Here is a 17,684-nt window from a genome sequence, read left to right as displayed (position 1 = left end):
TTTCAGCTACACAATCAAGAATACTAACTATATCATATGTTACCCAAATATCAAAAATGAATACTACCACATGTGCACACATATACAAAAGGAGAAAGACTAAACAACCCTGATGACTCAGGATTGACTTCTGCAATAGTCATTACAAACCAAAACACAAAATTCTTTAAAGAATTAAAAATAAACAGTGCCTAAAAGGAAGCTGGAGAAAAGGAGGGCTGCAGCAAAACCTGCACTTGTAAAAGTCAGTGCTCAATCCAGACCCCCTCTGTTCAACAGCCTGACCATAACAAAATGGTGACACATGTGGGAATCTGAAGTAAGGAACTGCATCAGAGGAAAGGGGCCTCCACACAAATTTCAAGAAGAACGTTCTCTGATGAAAAAGGAAGAGCCAAAAACATTTGGAAGGCCCACACAGCTCTGAACAAAGAGGTACTATCTGTGCCTGCTGCTGTGCTGGAGCTCTTTGCGAGCCCTAAGGGCAGCAAAACTTCCCTATTTCAAGCTAACTCTGGGAGGACTCAGATATCACCACACAGTCATCAATACCAAGCTGGCTAACTTCTGTTTTTCATTTTTTAAAGTATGGTTAGTTCATATTCTAAAAAGCATATAACTATGTTTGTAAGAGGATCAACAAATACATTACCCCAGGTTTAAAAAATCCCATTCCCATCCCCCAACCTCGGAGGGGAAGTGATAAATGAGAAAACAAACTAGTCAGGGAAAAAATCATGTGAGCAGTTATTAACATGATTGATAATTCCAAGGGTATTAAGGCTTGTCATCAAGGAATGCAAAGAACAGCAGGTAATACACATTCCAGAGTAGTAAGAGTATCCTACCAAATTTGGAAGCACACTTACATGAATTATTAAATTTCAACATAAAAAATCACAACACATAGTAAAAATCAAAATAATATTTAATTAATTCCAAACTTAACTACCAAAAGTTTGAAGCAGAATCTATATTAAGTTTACAATTCTGGAACACATTTTCCATAGAAGCCATATAATACATTCCATATACTAAAATCATGACTAACCCACAAAAACTTGCTTAATCCAAAATGTAGCTGAAAAGGAGATGGAGTAGCAGCAGTCAAGGGACACAGGAAACTAAGACTTTGGTTCAAGGCTCTAAACTGGTTTACTGGAGATGATGACCTTGGACAAATCATTTAATATCTCTGAGCTTCACATTTCTCATCTGTATAATAAGTACAGGAATACCTGTCCTGCCAATGTCACGTGGTGTCCAAGCTCAAATGAGACTAGAATACCTGCTGGTCATAAATAGTCATCATCCCAACTCCATCTCCTCTCAACTCAATCCTGGTGGAGGCGGTGAGAGGGCAGAGGGGCAGTCGGAGGTTCCGTAGCCAGGACCTCAAGTGAAGCGTTTGGATGAGAGCTGTTGGAGTTTGCAGAAGGGAAGTCTTGGGCAATAGAGAGCAGACAGATGAGAAAAGAACCCCAGCAAAGGGTGCTGTCAAATGCCAAGACAGCTGTCTCTAAGTACCAGGTCATTCACAGCACAGAATGACTTACACAATCCTTAACTTCAAAGTACTTACACAAAAGCAATGCCTTCTTTCCAAAGCTTTAATCTCTTCTCTTTTGAAAATCCTTTCCCTGATTTTGTCTAGCTTTCCACATCCCCTAGAGAAATTTCATCCACTTAAAAATGGAAACTCAATTACAAAACTCATGTACTTTGTACTGTTAGGAAAAGGATATTCAGAGCCTTGGAAAATATCCAGACCTAATCAAAAGCAAAATCCACATCAAGAGCAGACTTTCAGTCTGTTTCCCTACCACACATAAATCACACCTTCCCATTCCACTTTTTTTGGATTCAGGCATCTTTCAAACCAGGAGCATAGGGAGTGAATAAAGACTGTAAAGTGTAATAGAAAAAGCCACATGTATTATCAGCCATTCACTAGCTAGGTGGCATGAGAAAGGACATTTACCTCTGCTGCTCACTGACTCCCTCTCCCTCGGCCCCTCAGATCTGGGCTCAACTCTGAGAGCACTTCTCCAACCACCCTACTTCAATGTGCAATCCTTGTCTACTATCCCCATACCCTTCTCTAATTCCTTTCTTTCCACACTGTTTCACACCATCTAATATACTACATGCTTTAGCTATTTGTTTATGATTTGTCTACCTTCTCCCCCAAAAAGATGTAAGTGCCATGAGGACAAGAATTTTGTCGGCTCTGTTTCCTGCTGTATCCCCAGAGCCCAGCCCACACCTAGTCTCTACCAGGCATTCAGCAATATTTGTTAATACGGAATACATGTGAGTTACTAATAATTCATCCCTGCAGTGGAGCTAGTATTACTACTCTGTAGGGCTGTTTGAGGGTTACCTAGAAATTAACAATAAAAATGCTGGCATATCGTAAGTACTCAACAACTGCTAGTTTCCTTTCATTTCTTAAACCAAAATGGCCAAAAGTTGCAGAACATTTCAAGCAGGAAACTCTAAACGCATGGCCAAAAGATCACTATACCCAGTAGGAAAAAAATAGGAGAAGCAGGACTGCCAGTCAGTGCCACTCAACGGGGCCCATGAGTCACAAGGTTTCGTTGAAAACCTGTAATGGAATCAGAGCAGGAATTAAGAATAGGTATTTAGAAACTTACCAATTTGACAGAGGAATTTTATATCTGCTGAATCTAAAGAGAAAACAATTGGGATTTATATTCATACGCCTTTTTTTCATTTTTCTAATAACTCATTTTAAATGTCTCTTACAGAAGTATCACTTCACAATAGACTAGAAATTTTTTTTTAAATCCTCATTCTTCACTACAGTGTGGGAAGTACCTGGCCAAACATACACTCAGTCCAATGTGGCCCAGAAAGCTGCAGAGCACCAGCAAAGCTAACTCACACCACAAATTCAGAACTGTCATTTATGTGAAAGAGAGGTGGGTGAGGAGGCAGGTCCAATGGCCAGGACTTGGCTCAGGGAATTAGATCTATCTAGGCCAGTTCCAGGATGTAAGAGAATTCCCCAAGACACTGTTTCTCAGAATGCTTTCCCAAACACCTCAAAGACAAGAAAGAGTCTTCGAGACACACACACACACACACAGACACACACACACACACACAGAGAGAGAGAGAGAGAGAGAGGAGATTACAAAGGGATATGCTTGTTTTCTTGATTGTGGTGACAATGTCATGAGTCAAACCTTACACAATATGAGCAGCTTATTGTATGTCAACTATATTTCAATGAAGGGAAATTTAAGGAAGGCAAAGGAAAGCAGTAAGACAAAAGATGCGGATACAAAGTTAGGGTTAGGATATAAATTCCATGATAAAAAAGCTCAGTCCCTGAAATCCTCTTTCAAAATAACTTTTCTAGTGGCTTTGTAATAGGTCATCCATAATACAACCAGATAAGCTCAATATGTATTTACTATGAATATTTTATTACAGTTTTGCCACTGTTACACTGAATTCACATTTTCCAACAGATCATCCCCTTGCCCAACTTTTGCAAAACATGAGTCCATGGTTCCTGGACTGGAGACAGCTGTTGTCAGGTTTGGTAGAGCTCCGGAGACCAGGTGGTACAGAATGAGAAATTTCAAGACAGTCTCTCAGTTGCCTCCTCCCTATATCAAACAGCTCTCCTAAATAATATCATTAAGCCCATGCCCCTCCATCTGTATTTTCTTATCATGTAGGATTAGGTGCTAAATTGTCAGAAACTGCAAAGTGAGTCTTGAAAGAAAGATTAAATGTTTAGTTTTATTGCCTAAAACACCTATTATTCCTACTTCTATCACTGCATTAATAAGCATTTACGCATTTATAGTATTCATATATTCTGTGAGACTGCTTTGTTCACCACAGAATGCTATTACGATGTAAGGTATTACAACATTTTTTTAAGACTATTTTTGTTCCACTTTACATGAGCAATGTGGATAATGTGCAATTATGTACATCCATGTTTATTTTCAAAGAGGTGTATGTTCTCTGTTTGCAAATACCTCAAAGAGAATGTCTAGCTTATTGGAAAAGTAGTGGAACGTGACTCAAAACACCCACAATCACTATTCACACTAACGTGACTGACAGAATCTCTTCCATGGAGCCTCCTGCTATTTCCATGTAAAGATGTAATGTCACGGAGGACCCAGACCTGTAAAGTTTACATACTATTTGGCTCTCAGTTTCTCCATCCTTAAAAAGATCTTTCTTCTCCTTGTAGATAACCTCTAGAGATAATTAAAAAGACAAGCTTTTGTCTTGTTATTCCCACGCTTACCATTGGTATGGAAAATAATTACCATTATTTATAAACATTTTGTTTTCTCTACTGCACTATAAGCTTCTTGAGGGAAGGATGCACAACATTTATGTCCCTCACAATAAACAACAGACACGGATACTTAATAATATTTGCTACAGAAAGGAAAGGAAATAAAGATACAAACAGAATTTCCATAACCCAGATTAAAGCCCAGACAGAGACTTTAACAGGAACCTCAGACATATGAAATGTTTTTAAGTAACTCTGAGAAATGTTACCACATTAGGAAAAAAAGCACCTTCTCTCTTTGTCTCTCTCTCTCTCTATATATATATATTTATATATATATATATATATTTTTTTTTTTTTTCAATTAGCTAGTTGAAAGCTAGCTACAGACAAAGTTTTTCTGATTTTTTTCTAGCTGGCTAAGGGCTAACACTGCAGGGAAGGAGGAGTGGTCTTTGCCTCCCGCCCCCTCCACCACAGGACTGCACAGCCAGTACCTTCAGTCTGGTCCCTCTTCCTCAAGGTTGCCGCTCAGCCCACTCTCAGCGCTGCTGACCCCGGGCGGAGCTCTCCCTGCTCACTCCTCTGGTTCTGTGCTGCCTCCCCAGCCTGGCCACGTGCCCTCCGAGACACTGCTGCTCCCTCTGTGAATTAAGCCATCACACTATACAGACTACAATTTCTTTGGATGGCTTTCTTTCTCTTCCGTGTTTGTTTGCCTCTGAGATTTCAGGGCCTCATTAGTTTGCCATTAAAAAATGTTCCCTCCCCCACCACCAACCTGCCAGCAACTTCTGGAAAGTTGGTCTCTTCATAGCCAAAGAGACTACAGTATTACTGTAACGTCTTGATTTGCTTTCCCCACACAAACATAAATAATAGTTAAACTCCCTCTGGTTCTAGAAAACAAGTTCTCAGTTATTCCTTTCTTTTTCTCTTCCTCCTCCTTTTCCAAGTCCTCCATAATTCTTGTGAATATATCACACTAGCGAAGTTTTACGTATACCTTTCTCCACTTACGTAGTGGCAAAAAAGCTAAAAAATACTTTAGTATTACTTTTCCCCCAAAATAAATGTCTGTGCCCTCTCATCACTCTCTCTCCTTTACCATTAAAAAAGGGCATGATGGGAAAGGACAGTCTCTTCCACAAATGGTGCTGGGAAAACAGGATAGCCACAAGCGAAAGAATGAACCATACACAAAAATCAACTCAACATGGATTAAAGACCTAAACATAAGACCCCAAACTATAAAATTCCTGGAAGAAAACATAAGGGAAAGCTACATGACACTGGAATGGGTAATGATTTCTTGGATATGACACTAAAAGCACAAGCAACAAAAGCAAAATAGATAAATGGGACTACATCAAACTTAAAACCTTTGTGCATTAAAGGACACAATCAGTGTGAAAAGGCAAACTATGTGATGGGAGAAAATATTTGCAAATAATGCATCTGATAAGAGCTTAATGTTCAGGATACATAAATAACTCCTGTAACTCAAATGAAAAAAATTAAATAATGATTACAAACGGGCAAAGGACTTGAATAGCCATTTTTCCAAAGATGATATACAGCCCACAAGCATATAAAAAGATGTTCAAGATCACGAATCATCAGAGAAATACAAATCAAAACCACAATGAGATATCATCTCACACCCATCAGGATGGCTACTATCAAAACAAAACAACAGAGAATAACAAGTGGGGATGTGGAGAAACTGAAGCCTTATGCATTGTTGGTGGGACTATAAAATGGTACGGTTGCTATGGAAAATAGCATGGTGGTTCTTCAAAATATTAATGACAGAACTGCCATTTGATCCAGCAATCCTACTTTTTGGTATATATCCCAAATAATGTAAAGCAGGGTCTTGAAGAGTTACTTGTACACCCATGTTCACAATAGCACTATCCACAATAGCCAAGAGGTGGAAGCAACTCAAGTACCCATGAACAGATGAACGGATAAACAAAATGTGGTATGCATAACAATGGAATACTATGCAGCCTTAAAAAGGAAGGAAACCCTGTCATAAGCTACAACATGAGGATATTATGCTAAGTGAAATAAGCCAGTCATGAAAGGACAAATACCATATGATTTCACCTATATGAGGTATCTCAAGTATAGTAAATCATCATTCAATGTCATCAATTGGTTCTTGGAAACTGTGACTTTAAGTAAAGGACATATAATGAAACCAATTTTATCACAGGCCAACTGATATAAATAAGAGTTAAGTTCCTATGGCAAACATCACCAAACTTTAAATAAAGATTCAAAACATAGTTCTAATACTAAATACTGAAATAAATGTGAGCTATATATACATTTAAGAAAGATTAATAAAAAAAAGTGAGATGGCTGGGTGTGGTGGCTCACACCTGTAATCCTAGCACTCTGAGAGGCCGAGGCAAGAGGATCACTCGAGGTCAGGAGTTCGAGACCAGCCTGAGCAAGAGCAAGACCTCGTCTCTACTAAAAATAATAGAAAGAAATTAACCAGACAACTAAAAACATATAGAAAAAATTAGTAGGGCATGGTGGCACATGCCTGTAGTCCCAGCTACTCGGGAGGCTGAGGCAGTAGGATTGCTTGAGCCCAAGAGTTTGAGGTTGCTGTGAGCTAGGCTGACACCATGGCACTCTAGCCCGGGCAACAAAGTGAGACTCTGTCTCAAAAAAAAAAAAAAAAGGTGAGATAATTATTTGCCCGATTTTTGGTGAATCAGTTAGTGACGGCAGTCTTTTTGGTTGTGGATTAAAAAAAGGAATAAATATTTGCAAAGAGAAAATTGTAAGGAGCACTTCTTACCACCATGAAGTTCAAAAACAAACAATAACATGGCAGGCTAGCTGAGCACTTTTGTATCACATCGTTTATCATACATTTGTATGATTATTGTATAATTTATGAATTTTTGTTTTGCAATAATTTACATTCATTTATTCATTTTCCAACCCTATTATTCTAGTTCAAGGTGGTGGGTGGCTGAAGCCAATGCTGGCAGCTCAAGCCACAAGGCAGGAACCAAGCTTGGACAGGGGACATCATCCCATCGTAGGATGTACTCACACCACATTCACTCAGACTGGGACAATTTAGACACACCAATTAACCTAATGTGTACATCTTTGGGATGTGGGAGGAAACCAGAGTATCTGGAGAAAACTCATGAAGATATGGGAGGAATGTGCAAACTTCACATAGACAGCGGCCCTGGCCAGGAATCAATTTTTTTTCCTTATCAACATTATAATGAAATTATGGTGAATGAAATGACATTGTTCAAGGATCTGCTATAGTTGAATTTATAGACATAGAAAGTAGAGGATACTTTTGTAGTTCATAAGTGTGATAATTGGGTTTTTATGCTCATGTGTGAGATGTGCCTCTCTCAAACCTTGTTATGACCTTAGCAGCACATTATCCACTTGATGTGGAGAAAAGAAAGTAGAATGGTGATTACCAGGAGCTGGAGGCAAAGAGGGAATTGTTATTTAACTGGTACAGAGTTTCAGTTCTGCAAGATGAAAAAGTTCTGGAGAACTGTTTTATGACAATATAAATACACTAAACACTATGGAACTATATACTTAAAAATGGTTAAGATGGTAAATTTTAAGACGTGAGTTTTTTCTTTTTTCACCTTAATTTTTAAAAAACCCAGCATAATATACTTGAAAGAGTATGGGTTTGAGTTTTATAGATCCAAGTTTCAAACCCTATCAGCTCTGCCACTTACTGTGTGGCCTTGGGCAATTTACCCTGAAAGGCAGTTTCCTCATCTATATAAATGAGGGTATAAATAATATATATTTTAAAAATGATCTGAAGAGTAGATGAGAACTGCTGACATAGAAGACACTCACAGTTGGATTCCTTAATTCTTCCCCTGGAGATTGCATCAATACATCACCCAGAGTGCAAGTTTGCCCTCTCTCAGGACAGTCTCCCAGTTCTACTTTCTTCTCTCATAGCTTTCCTCTCTCTATGTCAACCTTCGTATGAATGACATAATGATCACCACAGGGTAAAAGCATAATTTGCAAGCCGAGGAGAAAAATGTAGGAGCATCTGAAAAAACAGATATTTTACAGGAGGATCAGCATATACAACATCTTGTGCACAAGCATCCATTTCCAGGACTGAGTATATTAGGAAACTTTCAGCTGCAAGAAATTTTAAAAACCCAAAGTCAAACTGGCATAAACTCATCTCCTCCAGCTACCAGAGTGTCTGGCCACCTCCTGAGATCACTGCACTGTGTAGTTGGTCAGGCTGGCTGCCAACTGGGCTCTGGAGTTTAGAGGCCAGCACAATCCTCTCTGCTGTAATGCCACAATATTGAGTAACGTAGGTGACAAATTATCCTGAGGCATCCAAAAACTAAGAAGCTTTTTACACAAAACATTTGGCAAAATAATCAATGGTGATAAATAATGTACTCTAGTTGTAATGGCAAGCCATCAAGAATCTCTTGTACTTTGTCACCCCATCTGTATAACAGTTTTTACCTCCAGAATAAAAGAAGATACACTTCTTCAGAGAAAGACTATCCTCCATCAACACTAATCAAAAGGACTCAGTGCTAAAATCTGAAGGAGGAAGTGATAGGTCCTTGGGAATCAGAGCGTAGATTCTAGAGGCACAAAGTAGAGTCATAAGTTGGCCTGGCTCATTCTGAAGAAAAAGGAAGGGAGGTGAGTATCAAGAGAACACACAGGAAATAAGCAGTAGCATCTCTCAGATTTTCCACAACATCTCAATACCATCTGGCTACACCTTGAGCTGTCGTTCCTCCCTCACCTCTTCTATCCTTGCCTCAGAAGCCGGTGAAACCCTGTAAACACCTGGCAATTTCCTTGGTTTCAGAATAACCAGGTCAAAGATTGTGCTCCTGACCACTGCATGGATTTCCCAGAGGAAGTTTAAAGCCATAAGAAGTGCATGGGCTTTAGAATTCCAGGACCTAGGTCTTAAGCTCAGCTCTGCCACTTTACTAACCAGCTACGTGCCTAGACAAGCATTTCCTGAGGCTCAGTTTGCTCAGCTGAAGAAGAGAATGATGATAATCATGCCTATCTATAAAGGTTGTGGGGATTAAATAAAATGGCATAGGAGAAAAGTCTTTTGTAAATCATGAAACACTATACAAATGTTTGCCACTATCATTCAAAGTTCATGGTATGGCACAAGAGTATTCCCGGGTTTCCCCAAGTTCCACAGGCCTCTGTAATTCTGAAAAATTCTCCCCATTCAGATTGAAAGGGATTTGGCTCATGACAACTCCATATACTATAAATGAGCATCAGAGTCCTCAGCAGCAGTTCTGGTGGTGTGCGGCCCAAAGCCAGCTCCCACGAGATTCTGGGAAAGCTGGGATGGGTCTGTGCTAGCCTGCAATTTGGAATTTCCTGTTCCTCAGCAGGTTATGACACTAATCAGCATGGTTTACAAAATGAGGGATTGTCTTTCTGAGCAGAGACAATACCACAAAATTGTAATGTCAATGCAAACTGTCATTATTTCTAATGAAAAAGAACTTCACAGTTCTCTGAGTCTCTTCTAACATTTAGGGATTCCATGACCCTGAGCCTTGCCTCAGAGAAACTTTAGCCCAGATTCCACTGCCGACAAAGCCTCTATTATGGCCCCCATTTAATCCTGCCAACTATTAGCCACTGTCCTCAACTGGCTCTCTACATTTATATAATAGTTAACATGGGCCATTTGCTTCGATCATGGAGCAATGATTTTTAAAAAGAACCAAAAGTTAAAAGCACTCAAATGGCCGTGAACCCAGGAAGGTTACTAATTCTCTCCTTCAGAAGGAATTTGCTCAGTCAGGCTGCACCTGGGCAGGTTGAACCTTACAAACTGTGTCTAGGAAAGCAGGGAGGTCCAACAGAAAGCAGCAGCATATTCTCTCATTGGAAGGATGAGGCTCACATGAATTATAACTCTTCTGATGGTTTCCCTTAACAGCCTGTTAGTGCAAGCAGTGATTTCTGATGCTCAGGTACATTCAGGGCCCACCTGATTAAACTTGCTTTATTTTTTCATTAGATATGGACATGACATAGAAGTCTCAGATGAATAACTTTTTCCCTCAATCCATCTCTATGCCCGACAAGCATAAGCACCAAAGGAACTTTTTTGGTGTTTGTACTTAAATTGCAAAATTACAAAGGAGTGAATTACATCAACTCCATGTCAACCCAGTGCCTCCTAGAGTCAGGGGCTTAAACACTTTTTAGTGTTAGCCTTTATGCTTATACTGTATACCTGCACACTGTTGACATTGTTGTAAACAAACAAGGCAAGGCTCTTGGCATGAGAGTTAGCGAGCAATTTGAGCACAGTAAACATTCTAAAAACAGAATTGTCTTCTCCGGATGTGCAAAGGAAAATCATCAGAAAAAGAAGAAAGCCACAGAAAAAGACACCTGGGTTCAACTGAAATTCCAGCCTGCTCTATCCAGAGATGCACAATAACAAGAAGAATGAGGTACAAAAGCTGTATGTTAAGAATTTATGGCATAGAAAGCTCTTGAACATTTCTCAACTCATTCTATGAGTTCAATATTGTCCTAAAACCAAAAACCAAAGACGTCACAAAATAAAAAACTACAGAATATAGTGATTATGGATATAGATGCAAAAATCCTCAAAAAAAACCACGAAGAAATCTAAAAAACAATATTAGCAGACATCTAAAAAGAATTACAAACCATGACCAAATGGGATTCTTCCCAGAAATGCAAGTTTGGTTTAATATCCCAAAACCAATCAATGTAATACATAATATTAATAGACTAAAATATAAAAAACAAAAACTCTGATTCTTTCAATGGATATAGAAAAAGCATTTGACAACATTCAGCACCTTTTTATGATAAAAAGACTAAGCAAACTAGGAATAAAAGAGATATTCTTTCACATGATAAAGGACTTTTCTGAAAACTCACAGCTAATAGTAAAAACCTGCATGCTTTCTCCCTAAAATCAGAAACAAAACAAGGAAGCCATTTCCATTCAACATTGAGGTTCTGGGCAGGGTAATTAGGCAAGAAAAACAAATAAATGGCATCCAGATTGGGAAGGAAGAAGTAAAGCTACCTCTACTTGCAGATAATACGATCTTGCATAAAGAAATCCTAAGGAATCAACATAAACACACAAAAAACAATAGTTTTTTCTATTAGAATAAATAGTGTCAGCAAGGTTGCAGGATATAAGAATATACAAAAATTCAATTGTATTTCTATACACTAGCAATGAACAATCCAAACATGAAAGGAAGAAAACAATTCCATTTATAATAGCATCACAAAGAATAAAATACTTAGGAATAAACTTAACATTGTTAAAAGGAACTAAAGAAGACTTACATAAATGGAAAGACACCCATGTTCACGGATTGGAAGATTTAATACTGTTAAGACAGCAATACTCCCCAAATTATCTACAGATTCAATGCAATCCCTACCAAAATCCTAGCCTGCATTTTTACAGAAATTGACAAACTGATTCTAAAGTTCATATGGAAAAGCAGAGGACCCAGAAAAAAATAAAAGCCTTGCAAGAGAAGAATAAGTTGGGGTACTCATATTTCCCAATTTCAAAACTTACTATACAGCTACAATAATCAAGACAGTGTGGTTGTACTGGCATAAAAATAGGCACATAAAAATAATAACTAAATTAGGGGGGAAATTAAGATAAAACACTTTAAAAATTACATAGACCTAGTAGAAAAGGGTCATTAATGATCCTAGGGGCTGTCATCTTGATGGAGAAAATAAAGCTTCTGGGATTAATCTGGGAGGAAAGAAGGTGAAAAAGACAGACCTTAGATGGAGACTATTCATTTAAGGAAGGTGTCTAAATACAAGGCAAAACGTGGGGCAGAAAGGATGCTAGAGTTAAAGGAAGAACTAATAGAAAAGGAGAATTATAGAGACAAGTTCTCTCAAGAAGCTGAGAGAAACCGGATCAAGAGCAGAAATGGAAGGACTCTTCAGAAAACAGGATGAGGGAAGATACAGAAAGAGGAGATTGGTGGCCTACTTTCTAATTTTGCCTTGCTGGAGAAAAACTTTCCTTTTTCCCATTCTCAACATAGATAAATGACAGTCATAGCTCTCAAAACTGACTAAATTACTTCTGTACAATTGGGCTGGGTTAGACTATAGACATCTGCTAAGAAAAAAGTATTAACTAACTAGTAGAAGACTTTTCTTCTGATTGCTTCATATGCAAAAAAAACCATATACTCTGAGTTAACGTAACAAAGTAACATTGCACTAAACAAGCCCAGCAAGAAGATCCAGGGTCTTAATATGCTTATTAAACAATCAACCAAACCTCCTGGAGTTAAAGTAGCAACTTCCTAATGAGTTTAATCTTCTTATCTGGATAACTAGACTCCTCTGTGATCCATTTCTATTCAGGGTTCAAACCACCTTACGTGGTTTTTTAGCATAAAAGGGAAATGCCAGGGAATAAGAAGAAAACTGAAAAATCACACTAATTTTAAACCAACAAAAAAGAAACAACTGCCTGAATTAATGTTTATTTATAATAAATATATTCATTTTAGCAACTATTCACATTCTTGTCATTTCCATCCAGAGCCCATTAACTTCCCTACCCATTGGTTAATATATTCTTCAAATTACTCTCCTGTTTGATTATACTGAGAACAGTAACAGTTCAGAGTTTAAAGGATAAAAAAAGTGAATTTTTAAAAGCACTTTGTATGCTCAACATCATTAGTCATTAGGGAAATGCAAATTAAAGGCACATTTAAATACCACTTCACACATACAAAGATGGCTATAATCAAAATGACAATAAATACCAAGTGTTGCTGAGGATGTGGACCAAGTGGGCCCCTCATACATTACTGCAAAAAACAGCCACTTTGGTGGTTTCTTATACAAAATCCTACCATATGATACAACAAATCCACCCCTAGGAATCTACCTAAGAGAAATGAAAACATTTGTCCATACAAAGATGTACACAACTGTTCACAACAGCATTAGTTATAATAGGTAAAAACTGGAAACAATTCAAATGTCCATTAACTGGTGACTGAATAAAGAAAATGTGGTATATCTATACAATAGAATACTACTCAACAATATAAAGGAACTATTGATAAATGCTACACCATGGAAGAACCTCAAAAACATTATGGCAAGTAAAAGAAGTCAAATGCTAAAGACTACATAACATATAATTCTTTGCATACTAAATGTCCAGAAAAGGCAGATTTATTCGACAGAAAGCAGATCATTGTTTGCCTAGGACTGAGGGTGAGAGACATGGAAGAATAAATTTTGGGGGTGATGGAAATATTCTCAAACAGCATTGTTATGATGGTTGCACAACTCTATAAATATATAAAAACCTTTTACACTTACAACAAGTGAATTTTTTTTTTTTTTGAGACAGGGTCTCGTTTTGTTGCCGGGCTAGAGTGAGTGCCGTGGCGTCAGCCTAGCTCATAGCAACCTCAGACTCCTGGGCTTAAGCGATCCTACTGCCTCAGCCTCCCAAGTAGCTGGGACTACAGGCATGAGCCACCATGCCTGGCTAATTTTTTCTATATATATTTTAGTTGGCCAGATAATTTCTTTCTATTTTTTTAGTAGAGACGGGGTCTCGCTCTTGCTCAGGCTGTAACAAGTGAATTTTATGGTATGTTCACTGCACTTCAATAAAGCTGTGTTTTAAAAAAGCACTTTTCTCACATCTGTAATCCTAGCACTCTGGGAGGCTGAGGCAGGAGGATGGCTCAAGGTCAGGAGTTTGAGACCACCCTAAGCAAGAGTGAGACCCTGTCTCTAAAAATAAATAAATAAATAAATAAATAAATAAATAAATAAGCACTTTTTATTATTCCTAGCCATTTTATGCTTAAATATTATATATAATCGTACCACATTTATAATTTCACATACTGCTTTTCTTATTCACAATGAAAAATGATCATGATGTAATATTACAAAGCTTTAATAAGTATCATTTTAAATATTATATAATTTCACTGTTTTAGAATATCATTTTAAACAATCCTCTATTATTGTTTATTTATGTAATTTCTAACTTTCTGCTACCATAAAGCTGCCAAAATTTTTTCACCCCATTTTCTCTACACATTCTTAGATTTGATTAACAGAAGTGGAAATTGTGCATTACAAATTATATATCATTTCAGACTTGATATAAACTGCCAAATTCTTTTATTGATAGATTTTTATCAATTTACCCTTCCTTCTAATACTTAGCTCTTTGCTATTCTTTCCTGTTTATTCTTCCCAAGAAACTTCAGGACTACTCTGCCCATTTTACCAAAAGAATTCCACCTAAAATTCTGATTAATAATACTGAAGCTATATATTAATATGGAAAGTTAAAGACGTTACTATTTGATCTAAGCGATTTAACCCAATCACCTGAAAACTTCATTTATCTAGACTATAGCATCTTCCCATGTCAAATAACTATTCCTACGTTGACCCTCTAAGGAAGAAAAGAAATATTGTACTTGCACAGTATTACTAAAATTATTATTATTGAAATAATCCAAGTCTAATTTAATGCCAACTGAAAGGTACCTTACTAACATCTACCCATATACTATTTTATGGCAATATTTAAAGAAATATACTTCACTGAACCAAACAAAAAACCATATACACCAAATTAAATGTATTGCATCATTATTCATTTGACAAATATTTACTGAGGCCTATTATGTGCCATGTATTGTTACATGAGTGTGGGACACATAAATACTTCAAAAGGCGTAAGTAGCATTTTGTAGAAAAACGGTACATTCTTAGAACTTAATCTCTTACCAAAATTTATCTAAGATATCCAACCTTACATTTTGACTTTCATCCCATTTGTTCAGCTAATCTCTAGCAATGTGTTATCCTGGAAAGCATAATTAACCATGACAGAGCAAAAGAAAACTTCATTTCTAAAAAGTTCCCAAGCTTTACATTCTTGGGAGTTCCCATCACCCTCCACATTCCAGAACCTATCACCACAACTTCCTTCATAGAAAGCATTCTAACTGACCCAGCATATCATCAAAAAGAGATGTGGGTTTTTTTTTTCTTTCTTTCTTTCTTTCTCTGTTTTAAAAATCAAAAGGGCTCAAGTTTGGAAAACTCTTCTTTTTAAGTCTGTTCTCACGGTCTCAAAAATGACTCGTTGGGAAAAAAATTGACCTCTGAAATTTTGAGGAATCACTGTAACTTTTTTTGTTTTAGTCAAACTCAATAGAGAGCTCTGTATTAAAATTAAGCATCACTTTCTATACTTCATTAATGTCTCTTGTGGTCTGAACACCATTCCCAAAGGGAAAGCACCTGACAAGTACTAGAAAACCCAAATCTAAAATAAAGTAGTTTTCATACAGTATAAAACATATATATACTCATGGTTAAAACATTCTATTGCAAAGCATAAAGCGATTGCCTTAAACAGACATCTGCAGATGTTTTATGCTTTGTACAGGTCTGGCAAATGCCCAAAAAACAAAAAAATGTCCTCATTTCCTGATGTGGGTTAGCCAGCATTAAAAAAAAAACAAAAAAGTACATTAAGTCCAGAAACCATTAAATTATTAATATTTCAGAAATTACCCTCACATCCACCTCAAAGTTACAGTATTGTAATTCTGGGTCATCTTATAAATCAGATAATCTACTGTCTTACACATATATCTTTTCAAAAATTTTAACCACATTTTTTCATTATCCTTAGTCATATAAATATGACCTGAAATGGGCTAAGTATAAATACAACTTTCCAGATTCCACAGAGCTAGTCACAAAGCTCTCACTTTCTTGGACTCATTTTTAAAAAGAGAAAAACCAGCTTCTAGAAATGTTTACAAAGGTTTCATGATTATTATAAAAATATCACTACCCACATTTCTAAAACAAAAGACTGCTCATTTCATGGATGAATCACTCCACCTCTAGATTCTATGGAAGACTACTCTATATTCCCTAAAACATACTTCACTCTGACAAAGCCTATATTGTATTTCAAAGAAAGAACTATTCTGACAGCAACCCGTTAAAACCCAAGGGAACCAACATATTCTAAGGCAATGATCTTAAACTGATATTTTGGACACCATTTCCCTACACACTCTCTGAATGAGAAAATTGGAAAGTGGTGGATGAATATTTCTCTTGCTCTAAAACTTCCCATTAGAATAACAGAGAGAAGTGTTCAACACAAGCCTGAGGAGGCAGGCTAAATTTTAACCTATATTTAAATGCTTTAGCTTGTAGGACAACCAAAGAATAAATCTAAACTGGATAGAAGATGTAAGTCAAATTGCCAGTGGCCCATTCTGGGTAATTACCAGCTTAGCACATGTCCTGCTTACCTGACTCTTTCTGCACGTCTCGTGAGCCCAGGTCTGAGAGAACTGCAACCCAAGAGGGTGTCCAATCTCTTGGAGCCAGCAGTCGGGAAGCTAACCTGTGCTGGAGATACTCTCACCATCATGTTCTAAGAGTTTGAAAAAGAAAGACATCAAATGCCACCTCTGCCCGACACTGTTCTTCAGTGAAGTATACAGAGTACAGACAATTCCCAAAGATGTCCTGCCTGGTCATCTACCACCTTGAAATATGACTTGGCCTACTTTCCAGCAACTTAAAGTTTAACTACACTATCATTAAGTATGGAAGCACACCAGTCTAACTGCTACTTTGTAACCCACAGGGCGAAGGAAAAACTATTCAAAATTTATATTCAATTTAAATTTAACTTCAAACCACAGCTCCATTTAAAGAACTCCATAATCCTTTCTTCTTGTAATGAAATCAGAACTCTTCATCAGTCATTTCATTTCCTCAGTCACAGACTAAGGTCACAGGGACACAATTATAGTATGGGAGACAATTACTGAAATGAAAAACATTATAATTCAAACACATGAATTATTAAGGGAAACTTTATTCTCCTTTAAAAAGTATGGATACTATTAACCATTTGAAAGGCTTTTTTAAAAAAAAGAAAAAAAATTTTTAAAATATGGACACCATTAACAACCAAATAATTTACAGGTGGTCTTCAAGTCGCCATAAGCAACTTTGCCCTTTAGAGATTATTTTCCTTCCACAGCTTTCAACGAACTCGACATTTTTAACATAGAACTATTTATACCACTACCTTAAAAAAAGGGTTACCCAGGTTAAAGACAAGTTTTCTAGAGAATGGCTCTGCTGGTTCATCTATCAATGAATCAAACATGAACTACCTCCGTCAATGGAATAACAATCAGCAAATGTACAGGGATCAGTTGATGTGAGTAGGAAGTTATTCCCACTC

At 37.2% G+C, this 17,684-nt stretch overlaps 1 protein-coding gene and 1 non-coding gene across 3 annotated transcripts in view; one reads left to right on the top strand and one right to left on the bottom strand.

Moving 5' to 3' along the window:
- LIMS1 (LIM zinc finger domain containing 1) overlaps positions 1-17,684 on the bottom strand; it is a 132,517-nt gene that overhangs the window by 91,881 nt on the left and 22,952 nt on the right. The gene's annotated exons all lie outside the window — the stretch shown is intronic.
- On the top strand, positions 7,641-7,747 carry LOC123637658. Its single transcript, XR_006735006.1, has one exon. It is a non-coding gene; the product is annotated as a small nucleolar RNA U13 (small nucleolar RNA).

Source organism: Lemur catta, chromosome 4, assembly GCF_020740605.2.
Source record: "Lemur catta isolate mLemCat1 chromosome 4, mLemCat1.pri, whole genome shotgun sequence".
Lineage (NCBI taxonomy): Eukaryota > Metazoa > Chordata > Mammalia > Primates > Lemuridae > Lemur > Lemur catta.
This window is presented reverse-complemented; position numbering and strand designations above follow the sequence as displayed.